This window comes from Leucoraja erinacea, chromosome 18, assembly GCF_028641065.1.
Source record: "Leucoraja erinacea ecotype New England chromosome 18, Leri_hhj_1, whole genome shotgun sequence".
In the NCBI taxonomy this organism is placed as follows: Eukaryota; Metazoa; Chordata; class Chondrichthyes; order Rajiformes; family Rajidae; genus Leucoraja; species Leucoraja erinaceus.
Window position 1 is genome coordinate 25,404,124 of NC_073394.1, and position 15,197 is coordinate 25,419,320.

At 41.8% G+C, this 15,197-nt stretch overlaps 1 long non-coding RNA gene across 1 annotated transcript in view; it reads right to left on the reverse strand.

Moving 5' to 3' along the window:
* Positions 1–338: 338 nt before the first annotated feature.
* The window catches only part of LOC129705829 (uncharacterized), a 144,881-nt gene continuing 130,022 nt past the window's right edge, over positions 339–15,197 (reverse strand). Inside the window, exons 3-4 of the long non-coding RNA XR_008724969.1 lie at positions 9,599–9,965; positions 339–6,004 (exon numbers count right to left, since the gene is read on the reverse strand). This is a non-coding gene — a long non-coding RNA (uncharacterized LOC129705829). The remainder of the gene's footprint in view (positions 6,005–9,598; positions 9,966–15,197) is intronic.

A 15,197-nucleotide genomic window follows, 5' to 3' on the forward strand; every position in this document is an offset into this window, starting at 1 on the left:
CTCCCCAAGTTACAGTAAAGTTTGGTTCTTGTGAACTGTTTGGAAAGCAAATAGTTTGCAAGCCAGAAATGTAGCCATGAACTGTGTTTTGACAGAGCAAAAGATGCCTGCAGACCCACTGCAGTCAGCAAATCCATCCTGCTGATCACCTAAACATTTGTTTCAGTATACAGGCTTTACATGAGTTGGGTGTTTGTAAAATGGGGTGGTCCTGCATTGTAATCTAAGGAGCTGGGCAGGATTCACTACCTGAACTGGCACAAACTGAGGAAATGTCAGTGAAGACGTGGAAACTGATGAAGACACAAGGAACTGCAGATGCAAAACACAAAGTGCTAGGGGAATTCAGCGGGTCAGGCAGCATGGAGTGGAGTGAATGGACAGGTAATGTTTTGGATCGCTACCCTTCTTCAGACTCCAGGCAGGAGAGGTTAGTTGGCAGACAACACTGAATCATCCTACCACAACCAGAGAGCAGTCCTGAATATTATCTACCCTGTTGGTGCCCTCAGGCTATCCTTGATCGGATTTTGCTGGCTTTACCTTGCACTAAATGTTATTCCCTTATCATGTATCTATAGACTGTAAATGGCTCGATTGTAGTCATGTATTGTCTTCAATATACAGACTCGGGATGCAACATTACTTCAGCTGATTCCCTACTCTAGTTGGCCAACGGAGGAAGATGGTGTGGGCGGTCATGCAAACTTGGACATGGAGCAAAGCAGATTACTCCACCTCTTTTATCTGATTACATGTCCTTTCTGATTATCAAATAATTGGGAAAATTTAGATCCCAGCTTTAGGCATCCTGCAGCAATTACTGTAGTGGCATCCTTCTGTGCTGGCTACTTTGGTATCATGACAGAATAGTCAACTGATAGTAGTTTACACAAATGGGCTTGGATATGGGAGACTATAATGCTTATGAGGACTTTTGAAAAGGAAGGAAAAGTTGGTTGGAGCAATAATTTGGAAAGATGGAGAGTTCGTGTGATAAGGAAATGGGTGGATGGTCCACTAAAAGAGTGCATAGAGTGATGAGGAGAGCAACTTGAGAAACCTGCAAGTTCAGAGCAAAATCTTGAGAATCTCTAAAATTTGGATTGGTCGGCTAAGGTAAGGAGAGTAGCTGTAGAGGCAGCTGAACAAATGGCTCAGTCTTAATGTCATAAAAGTGAGCATCTTTCACCTGATGGAGCTAAGGGTCAAGGGTTTAACAGGATATTTTCTGATGGAGAGTAAAACCTGGAACTTATCTTTTCATTTTCAGGATGATCGATGAAAAGTGAGAAATAAGAGTATTAGATAAATGGCTGTCAAAGAAACATTGAACAGCTTAAGCCTATATTCATTGAATTTTTAGAAGAATAAAAGGATAAAATACAAAATGTTGAGGGACTTTTATATTCCGAGTGGATGTTTGCTGTTGTGTGAAATCATGATCAAGGGATTAGTTTCAGAATATGGCGTTGCCCATTTAAAAATGACCAAGGGGAACCCTCACAGAGGGTTTTGAATCTTTGGAATTAAAGGAGCAAGGAAGCATGAGACAATGAATTTCTCCAAGTCTCATGCAGACAGAGAATTATGTGAAACAGAACAGATACTGAAGCAAAGACACACGTTATATCGCCCATGGTCTTACTTAGGGGTGAAGCAGGCTCAAGGGGCTGCTTGATCTACTACTGCTCCTATTTCTTAAGTTCTCTTGTACTTGCAAAGGCTGCAAGTACATTCAGACCTGTGAATGGCTTAGCATGATACCCATTCAAGTCAGTATCCCTTAGCCTAAAACAAACAGGAACAGGAACAGGCCTTGATAGAACGAGAATGAGAATGATAGTGTACAATGAAGACTGGAGCATCAGTGGAGATTAGAGTCTGGTTGAGTGGGTAAGTGGTTGCAAATATATCACAGAAAATGGTTAGGATCAGAGATAGTTGAGATTTTAGGAGAACTTTCTCTCATGGATTTGTATAGAAGGAAGTAGGGATGAAAATGAATCAGGGACATGGGTAAAGAGCAATACAAGGAAGTAATAAAAAAATTGCCTCATCACAGATCAAAACAATTGATATAGGAATTTCTCAAGAGATGTCAAAGGCATGGAGATGATTAATAACCTGGGATAGGGTGCTTATATGAAGAAAGTGATTCTGGGAAGAATAGAAACCAATGAACCTGGAAGCCTTTCAGCGCAGAGCTTGCAGGAGAAAACCAGTGAAGATTTTTCCATAAGGAAATATTTATGGGGAATTGATGGAGTGGACATGAAGAGGATGTTTCCTCGTGTAGGAGGATCTAGAACCAGTTTAATAACACATAGTTGCGCAAAAAGAGATGAAGCAAAAATGTTTTCTGGTTTGTCGTAAGATAGATCAATTCTTGATAAACAAGGGGGTGAATGGTTATCAGGGTAGGTGAGATTATGGATTATGGATTTGCAGTCACAATCTGGGACCTCATTAAATAGTGGGACAGGAGGCTTAAAAAATAAATGGTGCCAGGATCTGGTAACGAGGGGGGGGGGGTGAACAATATGGTTGGTATATCCCTTTTTGCGGAGTTTTTTTTATAATAGAGCGATTGTTTCTCTTTCTTTCTTTCTTTTCTAGGGTCTATTTCTTAACTTTAACTCTCTTTCTAATGGGCTTTCTTTTCCCAACACTTTCCTGCACTATCACAACTCTTTCTCACTTTCCTTACTTCTTTTATTTCTATCTTTCTTAAAGCTCAAAAAATGAAGGGGTACAACAAATGTAATAAGATATATGTGGTGTGTATTACTGTAACTTATTGTACTTCTAATAAAAAATAAAAAAATTTAAAAAAAAATTAAAAAAAAAACTGTAGGACATGGTTAAGTTGCCTTCTCCTGCTTATAATTCATATGTTTGGAAAATAACACGAAGGAAATGGCAATAACTTAAGGACTAGGCATGTTAAAAAATGTTTAAGAACTAGAGGTTTAAAAAGGAAATTATGTTTTAAATAATGTTAGTGTTATAAAACAGTTTAAACTGTCCATGGATGAATGATAATTGCTTTAAAAAGACATCCACAATTGCAGTGCCTAAGAAGTGTTAGACGACATGCCTCAATGACTACTGACCAGTGGCACGGACGTCCACAGTGATGAAGTACTTTGAGAGGTTGGTCATGACACATATCAATTCCTGGTTTCATAAGGACCTGGACACATTACAATTTGTCTACTACCACAATCGATCAAGAGGGGATACTATCTCGCTGGATCTCAACTCTGTACTGGACCACTTGGACAATAAGAACACATAAGTCAGGCTGTTGTTCATCAACTACAACTCGGCATTCAACACCATCATCCCAACTAAACATCATCAAACTCAGGGAACTGGGTCTCTACTTGAACGTGCAATTTGATCCTCAATTTTCTCATTTGAGGCCAACAATCAGTATGAATTGGCAACATTTCCTCTTTAAATACTATCAATACAAGAGCACCTTAAGGCCATGTGCTTTGTCCCCAGCTCTATTCTCTTGCTATGATCATGATGGTGTATCCAGCCATAGTTCCAACGTCATCTTAAAATTTGCCAATGTTACCACCAGGGTTGGACAAATAGCAGGTAACGATGAGTACAGGAGGGAGAATGATAAACTGACTGAATGGTGCCTAAACAACTATCTTGCTCTCAGTGTAAGCAAGACCAAGGAGCTGAATGATAACTTTAGAAAGGGAAAGCCAAGGATCCATGAACCTGCCTTCATTGGCGAGATACCGGTGGAGAGGGTAAAAAACATTAAGTTCCTGGGCATGCATATCTCTGAGGATTTAGCCTGGGCCCAGCACAATGATGCAATCACAAAGAAAGTTCATCAACACCTCTACCTCCTTAGAATATTGAGGATATTCGCTATATTGCCAAATACGCGATCAGACCTCTACAGATGTGTGGTAGAGCGCACATTGACTGGTTGCAACACGCATAATGATGAAGGAATCTACAGAAAATGGCAAATATTGCCATGTCCTTCATATGTTTGGCCTCACCACCATCAAAGGGTTCTGCAGAAGGCACTGCTTCAAATAGGCAGTTAATATTATCAAAGACACGCACCACTCAGACCAAGCTCTCATCTTGCTCCCACCATTGGAAAGAAGCTTGAGAACCATAATTTCTAAGTTAAAAAAACACCTTCTTTCCAGGAACCCTGCAGAATCCCACCTTTGTATCTATGACGTAATATAGACTTTGTATTAGTTGAATACATACTTAACATTATGATGGTCTAATTACCGAGTATTCCTGGTAATTTTTTACGTATGATTATTTATATTTATTGGTTATCTTATTGTATTTACGGGTTTGGAAAGCTGCACAAAGTAAGAATTTGATATATCGTTGCCGGTACATATGACTATTAAACTCTCTTGACTCTTCACTGCACTTTCAAAATAAATTCAAAGCCCCTTGAGATTGTTTAAATACTAATTTTTCATAATGTTTCAGTTTCTTGAAAACATTTTAAAATATTGTTCATGAACAGAGCATAATAACTAGCAACAATCAATTACTTTTGTGAGGCATTTTCTTGGGTAAGAGGTCAGAAGTTTAGAGGACCTTTTACAGGAATTGTTTCACACAGAGTGTATGGAATCTGGAATGTCTCAGGAAGTGGTGAGGGAAATTCTCTCACCATATTTAAAAACTGTCTATTGAAGTGCTTGAATCGCCAAAGCATAAAAGACCTAAATAAGATGAATACAGTTGGGTGCAATGGTCAGCGTGTATGTGGTCGGATGAAGTGCCTGTTTCTGTGCTCTGCAACACTATGATTCGGGTATTCACCTTGGTAACATTTCCATGTACCAGGAAAGCAAAAGTTATTGTTTCAGCAAAGCGTAAGGCAGCAAACTGGTTAGACCAGTCGGCTGAAGACATGGGGAAATTACACAGTTCTTTCAGCTGGTCACAATGCAGGGAAAATGATCCTCATTAAGCATGCAGGTTATGTCGTTACATTAAAAATGACTCCCTCCATTTCATAGAGAATTACAAAGAAGTTGTAGTGGTAAGTGTGAGAATTAGCATCTTCCAACTCAAGTTTTCATATATGTCATTATTCAGCTGCTGAACCATGAACACGAATGCTCATTCAAATTTCAATTAAATCTGCCATTTTCCATGTCACAAAAATTCTGCAAGCATTCTCTCAGTAGTAAGGGTGCTCTCAGTTGTAGGGGGCAATAAGAGAGCATATTTATTCCCTTATATGATAAGTACTATTCCAAAGTTAAAATGTTTTCAAGAATAAGTCTGCACCAGGCCTTTTTTGCAATGATCTAAGTAACACATTGGTGCAGTTTCACTTCCTTGTGGCAGGTCCAGCATTATGTTTGTCTCGGATACCAGTCTATTTAATGGCACCATTCCGTTCATGTAAACATTGTGAAAATAACACTCACAGTATAGCAGTTCCCAACAAGGATGATCCCATCTCTTGCCCCCATCATGAGTGCAAGTATATGTTGATAAGATACCTTCAGAAAGAACAATCACCAATCCATCAACAAATCTTTACAAGTAACATTATCATTTTTACAAATTTGATTAGTCTAGCAGTTTCCACACATGCATGTCATAGCTTAATACAACAGGGACATCACTGAGGTTGGTACATCTTACTTTGAAATGTGTTTTCATTCACTCCATGGGGTGGAAGGTTGCAACCTTCACGTGGTCCGCTCTGTTTCGCCGAATGCAATCAACCCGGCGTGCCCAATCAAATAAGATCGAATCGAATAAGTTGTCTTTAAACTTTAAGCTGTGCATGCCATACACATGAAGAAGAAGATTCACTCTATCAGTTTCAATAGCAGCTGGTTCAGGCATATCCTCATTTGGTTAACTTGATGACTGACGGATCAAGTCCGATGTGATCTAGATGACGTCATCATGCAACTATCTCCCACACAATGAAGGATGCGTCCTGATAACAAACCTCCTCATTAGATGTCTGCAACAAACACAGGATCATCTATTTCAAAATGGTAATCACTTTTTCATCTTTACATGATGGTTTGTTTTGAATGACACAGGTCAGTTTGCACTGGAACATTACCAGTGCAAACTGTTAATGTCATTTTACGTCAATTCATTTCGAAGTGTGTTATTGTGTTCTTTGTGATCAGTTTGTTTGGATTGCATATTAGCATGAAGCTCTGGTTTCGACAATTTAAGTAACATCTGATAGACATGTCCATCAGAAAAGGGCCTATCCCACTTGGGAGACCTCCACTGCGACCTCTGGCGACCTTAAGCGACTAAAAAAAAATCAAGGTCGCAGTGACCTACGACCTCCTACGACCTTCTCCGACTATGTGTACGACCTCCCTCGACTATGAATAAGACCTTTTGAGGATGTGACAAGTAAAATGGATGAAGGGGACCCAGTGGATGTAGTGTATCTAGACTTTCAGAAAGATCTTTGATAAGGTCCCGCACGGGAGACTGGTGACTAAAATTAGAGCACATGGTATTGGGGGTAGGGTGTTAACATGGATAGAAAATTGGTTGGCAGACCGGACGCAAAGAGTAGGAGTGAACGGGTCCATTTCAGAATGGCAGGCAGTGGTGAGTGGAGTGCCGCAAGGCTCTGTGTTGGGGCCGCAACTGTTTACTATATATTAATGATTTCGAAGAGGGAATTAGGAGCAACACTAGCAAGTTTGCGGATGACACAAAGCTGGGTGGCAGTGTGAACTGTGAAGAGGATGTTAGGAGGTTGCAGGGTGACCTGGACAGGTTGAGTGAGTGGGCAGATGCGTGGCAGATGCAGTATAATATAGATAAATGTGAGGTTATCCACTTTGGCAGCAAAAACAAGGGGACAGATTATTATCTCAATGGGGTTAGGGTTAGCCAAGGGGGAGGTACAGCGAGACCTGGGCATCTTTGTACACCGGTTACTGAAATTTGGCGTGCAGGTACAGCAGGCAGTGAAGAAAGCTAATGGAATGTTGGCCTTCATAACAAGAGGATTTCAGTATAGGAATAAAAAGGTTCTTCTGCAGTTGTATAGGGCTCTGGTGAGACCACATCTGGAGTATTGTGTTCAGTTTTGGTCTCCTAATTTGAGGAAGGACATCCTTGTGATTGAGGCAGCGCAGCATAGGTTCACGAGATTGATCACTGGGATGGCGGGACTGTCATATGAGGAAAGATTGAAAAGAATAGGCTTGTATTCACTGGAGTTTAGAAGGATGAGGGGGCATCTTATCGAAACATATAAAATTATAAAAGGACTGGACAAGCTAGATGCAGGAAAAATGTTCCCAATGTTGGGCGAGTCCAGAACCAGGGGCCACAGTCTTAGAATAAAGGGGAAGCCATTTAAAACTGAGGTGAGAAAAAAAGTTTTCACCCAAAGGGTTGTGAATTTGTGGAATTCCCTGCCACTGAGGGCACTGGAGGCCAGGTCACTGGATGGATTTAAGAGAAAGTTAGATAGAGCTCTAGGGGCTAGTTGAATCAAGGGATATGGGGAGAAGGCAGGCACGGGTTATTGATTGAGGACGATCAGCCATGATCACAATGAATGGCGGTGCTGGCTTGAAGGGTCGAATGGCCTCCTCCTGCACCTATTTTCTATGTTTCTACCTCCTTTGATTATGTTGAAGACTGGCTTCGACCATGTACTTTTTACTCGAGGATGGTCTCTGGCAAATTGGTCCGCGAATGAGCACGACCCCCTTCGACCTCAGAGGACCACACCTGATAAAATGATGTCATGTCTGCATTTTTTTCTCACTAAAAAAGGCCTCCCAGCTTTTGTTTAAATCATTCTAAACCATGCAAGCAAGGAAGGAACTAGTTTGGAGGAAGTTAGTAAAAATACAACTACTGCTGTTTGTACTCACCTTTTTAAGAGCAAGGGTGACGAGGAAGCACAATACGAGGTCTCAATGGGTGAATGGAGATGATGTGATGGACTGTCCCAGTGCACCAGATGACTGGATGAGTGGCGCTGGGCTTTGACAAAAGATGGAACTTTAAGCACACATGTGGGGCAGTGGATGGCAAGCATGCCATTCTTGTCCCTGTCCATGTACCCAGCATTTTCCTTATCGTACAGGATGGTATTCTGCTGGAACCATTCCTCAAGGACCCCCTCCTGCTGCCTGGCGAAGGTGTAGGGCATAACCTTCCTCCAGCCCTCCCTCACCACCAATGGGGCATCTGCCTCTGATGCTGTGTCAGACACAGGAGAAAAGGCTGCTTTGCTGCCTTCAAATGAGGCAGTGAAGGATGAGGTGGTGGTGGGGACATATACTACAACACTGGTCTCCTCCTCCAGGGGTCTCTCATGCAGGGCTACATCCTCCTTCATTATCACCTCCTGTGGCATCACCTCCTGCCACTCCTCCTCCTGGGTGGGCAACACCTGCATGGCAGGTTTTTTTGAGGGTTGTGCCCTCCCCCTGTGCTGTTGCCTTTTTGGTGCCATCTCTAAAACACGTCTCCTCTCCAAAACACTCTCTAGCTATGAATGAACATGCTCTGGAGTGACAGAGATCACATGCTGCTGTTTACATTACCATTTTTTTCTACTGACCCTTTTTTCACCCGGGGCTATTACCTTTGACCACCTTCGACTACCTACGACTAGCATCACGACCTACTATGACCGACTTCGACTAGACCTACGACAGCAAAATTATCGATTTTTCCCACGGCGACCTATTTTTAGTCGCGGTCAATTTTTAACATCTTGAAAAACACGGCGCGACCTAGCTGAAGCCTCGACTACGCGGAGACCACTCTCAAGCATGAAGGAGAGTGACGAAGACCTCCTACGACCTTGTGGCGACCTTGCCGCAACTATGGGTCGCTGGCAAACTCGCCAGAGGTCCCGGTGGAGGTCTCCCAAGTGGGACAGGCCCTTAACACAACACTTATGTTTCCTGTAATACTCATCAGTTCCAGATCACTGGACAAAAGTTATGGTAACTTGCTTGATATGATGTATACCTAAATGTACTTCACACAATGTCTCAGAATGGCAACTCTTCCTTGTGGAAGAATAACAACTCCGGCGCCTCAAAGAACTTCTGGATGCTTTCGGCATATCTTTGCCCAGGGCACAACAACAACATTTCACCATTACATTGTCTCCTTCCAAACCATATTAGATGTGTTTGTACTTCCATATATATAGTCATATAGTTAGAGAGAGTCAGAGAATAATGGAGCATGGAAACAAACCCTTTAGCCCACTTGTCCATGTCAACTAAAATGTCCCATTTACACCAGTCCCACCTGCCTGCAACAGGCACATATTCCTCTAAACCTTTCTTATCCATATACATGTTCAAATGCCCTTTACAGCTAAGGCTGCTTTGCCAAATTTATGTTGGATGGATGTTAATTTGTGTTTATTGTGTGTTGTTTATTATTACATGTATGGCTGCAGGCAACGACATTTCGTTCAGACCAAAAGGTCTGAATGACAAATAAAGGATTCAATTCAATTCAATTCAATTTAGCATTCTTTAGCTTGTTTTATGTGGGGGCTGGGGGGGTTGTTGGGAAACTTTTTTTAATCTCTTACCTCAACGGAGATGCAATTTTCTTTCTGTACCATATCTCCGTCCGCATTGCGGCCTAACATTGAGGAGTTAGCGGCGTCAGCTGGAGACCGACTTCGGGAGCTCCAACCCTGGGAGCCTGCGGACTTAACATCGTGGAGCTGGCGATCCCTTTGCCAGGGATCGACCTCGTAGCTCCAACCACGGGAGCCTGCGGACTTAACATCGTGGAGATTGCAGTCCCTGGTTAGAGACCGACTTCGGGAGCTCCAGGCTGCAGAAGCTTTGATTGCCCCGACACGGGGACTTTGATCGCCCCGGCGCGGGTTCTTCGATCGCTGGCTGCGGGAGCTTCGATCGCCCCGACTGTGGATGGTTCGACTGCCCCGGCTGCGGGAGAATAAAGAGGGAAGATTAGACTTTATTGCCTTCCATCACAGTGAGGAATGTAAGGAATCTGCTGTGGATTGAATATCACTGGCACACGTGACAATAAAAGACCTTTGAACCTTTGAGCTTTAGCAAAAGCAAGAAACTGATTGTTGACTTTAGAAGAGGAAGGTGGAGAATACACAAACCTGTTTTTATCGACAGCTCAGTAGTGGAGAGAGACAACAAGTTCCTATGTGTGCATATCTCTGGAGATGTCCTGGAAACCACGCATTGATGTAATCATAAAGAAAACCCATCAACGTCTCTACTTACTTTGAAGATTGAGGAGATTCAGTGTGTCGATGAATACTCTTTTAATCTTCTACAGGTGTATGTTAGTATGTTGACTGGTTGCATCACGGCTTGGTTTGGCGACTAAAATGCAGTAGAACAAAGGAGATTGCAAACAGTGGTCCATCATGGGTACTGACCTCCCCACCATTGAAAGGATCTACAGCAGGTGATGCCTCAAAAGGCTGCATCAAGGACCCACACCACTCTGGCCACACTTTCATTTCACTCCTGCCTTTGGGAAGAAGGTATAGGAATCTGAAAACCATGATCTGCCAATTCAGGAACACATTCTTCCCAACAGCCATCGGGCAATTGAACATTACAAAAACCGACTACAAACTGTCTTGGTTGCACTAGGGATTTTGGGCTTTTGCTTTGTTTTGTGCAATATTGCGGTTATTTATTTATTGAAGTTGTTTTTACTTGTCTTTGTTATGTTATTTAGTGAGTACTGTGTTTACAAACCTGTTTTGGTGCTACAAGAAAGAATCTCATTGTGCCATTTTGATACTATGATAATTAAACACTCTTGACTCTTGAATTTGGAAGTTGATGGTTGAAGTCAAAACAAGAAGATCCCAATCTTTGTTCTGAGTGGGGAGAGAGGGAATGAGAGCAGAAGTATGAAAAATGAATCAGATATGGTTTTCAGCCCTGGTTAAGGAGTATGGAAAGAGTTGCAGAAGTACTAATGTAGAAGACGGCATCAATTGGATAAGTATATTGAAACTGTGAGATCGAATCGAGTCCTCAAAGGAAGCTAGGTGGGAGAAGGTGTAGCTGAGATGACTCATGAGATGACTGAGGCTCAAATGGACATTGGCCATTTTCTTGCACAATGACATGCCTAACATATTAGCATATTTCATTCCTATAGTGACGCATGAGAAAGATAAAAATAGAATCAATGAACAAGCTTCTTTTCTCATCTGATGAATCATAGTACATTGAAAGGATGGTAGTCAGAGATTTCTGCAGTTATTGGAAATATCAATTGAAGTTCATTATTACAGCAAAAAGGTGCATTCACATATTTCAGACCAATAACCATGCAAGGTATATTCAGCTGTTTGTAGTGGTGGGCTAGTGACATCACAGTGGTCCAGAACTTGTTCCTTTCACCAGCTACTATACTGAGAAACAGTAAAAGTATGGGCTTAACTTTTGCAGATTTTCCATTATTGAGTGCTCAGTATACTATTATTGGAACTCAGTATACATCACATGCATCAACTGGCACACAGCCATGGTTATCGAGTGAGTAGAGCACGATACTGAACACATAGCCTTGAGCTATGTGCTAATGACAATACTAGTGTGCTATGTGCTAACCCTGTGCTAATAATTATCAAGGAAGAAGCGCTGTTGCCAACTTGTATTGATTGTATTCTGTTGATGAGGAAATCAAGGTACCAATTGCAAAGTGATATCGCAAACATGGCTAAGTCAATCAATGATTTTTGTGCTTAAACATGAAATCAGTTTATTGTAGGGTTGGTAGTGAGAAAGTCTAAAGTTTTGCTGAAAATTAAATAAGATAATCATTCCAGCCCCAGAATCTTTTGAGAGGAGCTCCTCGGGGCAATCTTCCAGCCCCTACCATCTTCAGATGCTCCATCAAAGACCTTTCTTCCATCGTAAGGTCAGATGTGTTAATGATTGCACAAAGTTCCATTTGCAATTCCTCAGAAAATGAAGCTAGAACTCAGCTGGACCAGCCACTTAAATACCATGGCTATAACAGCAGATCAGAGACTAGATATCCAGCAGTAAGTGAACTCGTCTTCTGACACCTAAAATCATTCCATCGTCTCCAAGACTCAAATCAGGAATCTGCTAAATATTCTCTGCTGTCCTGAGTGAGTGCTGCTCCAACAGCTCTCAAAGACACAATGAGGGACAAGGCAGTCCCTTGAAAACATTGAGAAGAGATGGAATGAAAAGAAACGATACAAGGAGTTGGTAGAAAATAAAGAGTTTGAAGCAGCAGTTGTAGGTAGGCACTGAGAAATGGCCTTCATTTACATTCCCAAACATGGCTTTATCCATCAATGATTTTGCGTTTGAAAATTAAATGAAAGTCTATTATAAGGTTGGCAGTGAGAATGTCTGATGCTTCACTGGAAATGTATAAACTCATTGCCCTCAGTGAATGCATTGCAATTATGGATTTGAAACTCTTTGTCTTTCAGAGCAGTCTCCATCGGAACATTTTATCATCTACATATCAAAGCCAAAACTTAAATAATTTTCTCTTGATAATTTGCAGGATAAAATGGCTAAAATATTTGTTTCCAAATTTAAATTTAAATAAAGCAAATATAATTGATATGCCTTCAATGGTTAATCACTCTGCTTCAATCATTTTTCCTTGGGTGTTTATATCTGAAAACAAGAACAAATAGCACGGAGAATATATTGGTTCAGGCTAAGACTGCAGGGATTCCTCACATAGCACCCAAACATGAAATATCCTGTACCAAACTTCAGAAGACCTGGATAATATTAAGCTTGGGCTCTTGAGCTGAGGGAGTGCAGCGTAGGTTCACAAGGTTAATTCCCGTGATAGCGGGACTGTCATATGCTGAGAGAATGGAGCGGCTAGGCTTGTACACTCTGGAATTTAGAAGGATGAGAGGATATCTTATTGAAACATATAAGATTGTTAAGGGATTGGACATGCTAGAGGCAGGAAACATGTTCTCGATGTTGGAGGAGTCCAGAACCAGGGGCCATAGTTTAAGAATAACGGGTAAGCCATTTAGAACGTAGATGAGGAAACACTTTTTCACACAGAGAGTTGTGAGTGTGTGGAATTCTCTGCCTCAGAGGGCGGTGGCCAGTTCTCTGAATACTTTCAAGAGAGAGCTAGTAGGGCTCTTGAAGATAGTGGAGTCAGAGGATATGGGGAGAAGGCAGGAACGGTGTACTGATTATGGATGATCAGCCATGATCACATTGAATGGTGGCGTTGGCTTGAAGGGCCAAATGGCCTACTCCTGCACCTATTGTCTATTGTCTATTGACACAACTGTTAGAAGTTGCCACATGTAGTGATCAGTGTCATGTCATGATCATCACCTCTCCTTGACTTTCAGCTGTATTTTGATTTTGACCAATTGACCAGAAAGTTTCCCAGAGCTGTCACGTCACACCAAAGTTAGATGAACAAGTAGCAGCACTAGGTGAATTTAACGTTGAGGTTTCAATCTGGTAACCTGGAATATGTGATCATATATGTGCTAAACAACAAGAGCAGTATGTAATAGATCTAGATAGTGTAGCAAAGAGTGGAGCCATGCATTTTGGTAGTAGGAATAAAGGCAGACTATTTTCTAAATGGGGCAGAAATCGAAGGTGCAATGGGACTTGGGTGTGCTGATGCAGGATTCCCAAAAAATTTAATCTGCAAGTCAAATCAGTAGTAAAGAAAGCAAACTCAATGCTAGCATTTATTTCACGAGGGCTTGTTGGATGTTATGTTGAGGTTCTATAAGGCTGCATTTGGAATATTGTGAGAAATTTTGGTCACCATATCTGAGGAAGCATGTGTTGGCTCTGGAACGGGTCCAGAGGATGTTTACAAGAACGATCCCACGAATGAGTAGGTTAACCTATGATGAGCGTGAAACCTATGAAGGCACTGGGTCTGTACTCGCTGGAGTTTAGAAGAATGAGGGGGGACCTAATTGAAACATACAGAATAGTGAACGGCTTGGATAGAGTGGATGTGGAGAGGATGTTTCCATTAGTGGGAGAGTCCGGGACTGGAGGTCATAGCCTCAGAATTAAAGGGCGTTCTTTTAGGAAGATGAGGAGGAATTTCTTTAGTCAAAGGGTGGAGAATCTATGGAATTCTTTGCCACAGAAGGCTGTGGAGGTCAAGTCAGTGGATATTTTTAAGGCGGAAATAGATAGATTCTTGATTAGTACTGGTGTCAGAGGTTATGGGGAGAAGGCAGGAGAATGGGGTTAGGATAGATCAGCCATGATTGAATGGCCGAGTAGACGATGGGCTGATTGGCCTAATTCTACTCCTATTCCTTATGACCTAATGACCTAGACGATCCAACAACTAGCAACCTTATCAAAGTTTTGCTCCTTTCGCAAAAAGTCATGAATAGCAGTGGCCATTAAACAACGAACATGAGGTGAAAGCATGTGTCTGGCTACAGAAAGCAAAACAACTCCTATCTGCGTAATTAACACTTAATCATCATCAAAGTGATGAAATGATAGTTACAGCTCTATCGAGCTCTAATCAATGATGTTGGGGTCACTCATCTCCAGGCCACATTACAATCGTGGTCCAAGCAAGTATAGAATAAATTAATCCTGGTAGTGAGGTGAAAGTAACTACTCTTGGTATCAAGGAGCCATTTGGCTAAGGAAGGCTTGAAGGAGTCTTCGTAAAACTAAAGTCAATGGGCATCAAGGAGAAAACACTCCAATGACTGGCACAAAAACAAGATTGTGTACGGTGTAGGAAGGCAATCATTCTGGCCCCAAAGAAATGATGAGGGGAGTTCCTCGGGGCAGAATCCTGAGCCGTACAATTTCAGTTGCTCGGTAATAACTGTACCTTAGATCCCAAGGTCAGCAGTGGGAATGATTGCACAAAATTCCATTTTAAATTCCTCAGAAAATGAAGCTGGAATTCAGCTGAATCAGCCACATGAGTACTGTGGCTACATGAGCAGATCAGACACTGGGTATCTTGCAGCAGGTGAACTCATCTTCTGGCATTCAAAACCATCTCCATCACCACCTCTATGGTGCAAGTCAGGAATCTGATAAATATTCACTACCCTCCTGAATGAATGCAGCTCTATTGGTTCTCAAGGACACCATGCAGGACAAAGAAGCCCTTTGATTTCACCTCCCTACATTAAACTT